Raw genomic sequence first — 850 nt, 5'->3', positions numbered from 1 at the left:
TCTAAAAGGTCTTGTAGGTCTTCATAGAACCATTCAACTTCAGCTTCTTCAGCGTTATTGGTTGGGGCATAGACTTGGATTACTGTGATATTGAATGGTTTGCCTTGGAAACGAACAGAGATCATTCTGTGGTTTGAGATTGCATCCAAGTACTGCATTTCAGACTCTTTTGTTGACCATGATGGCTACTCCCTTTCTTCTGAGGGATTCCTGCCCGCAGTAGTAGATATAATGGTCATCTGAGTTAAATTCACCATTCCAGTCCATTCCAGTTTGCTGATTCCTAGAATGTCGACATTCACTCTTGCCATCTCTTGTTTGACCACTTCCAATTTGCCTTGATTCATGGACCTGACATTCCAGGTTCCTATGCAATATTGCTCTTTACAGCATCGGACCTTGCTTCTATCACCAGTCACACCCACAGCTGGGTATTCTTTTTGCTTTGGCTCCATCCCTTCATTCTTTCTGGAGTTATTTCTCCACTGATCTCCAGTAGCATATTGGGCACCTACTGACCTGGGGAGTTTCTCTTTCAGTATCCTATCATTTTGCTTTTTCAAACTGTTCATGGGGTTCTCAAGGCAAGAATACTGAAGTGGTTTGCCATTCCCTTCTCCAGTGGACCACATTCTGTCAGATTTCTCCACCATGACCTGCCCGTCTTGGGTTGCCCCACGGGCATGGCTTAGTTTCACTGAGTTAGACAAGGCTGTGGTCCTAGTGGGATTAGATTGACTAGTTTTCTGTGAGTATGGTTTCAGTCTTGGGTTGCCCCACAGGCATGGCTTAGTTTCATTGAGTTAGACAAGGCTGTGGTCCTAGTGTGATTAGATTGACTAGTTTTCTG

This window comes from Bison bison, unplaced genomic scaffold, assembly GCF_000754665.1.
Source record: "Bison bison bison isolate TAMUID 2011002044 unplaced genomic scaffold, Bison_UMD1.0 scf7180017864295, whole genome shotgun sequence".
NCBI lineage: Eukaryota > Metazoa > Chordata > Mammalia > Artiodactyla > Bovidae > Bison > Bison bison.
This window is presented reverse-complemented; position numbering follows the sequence as displayed.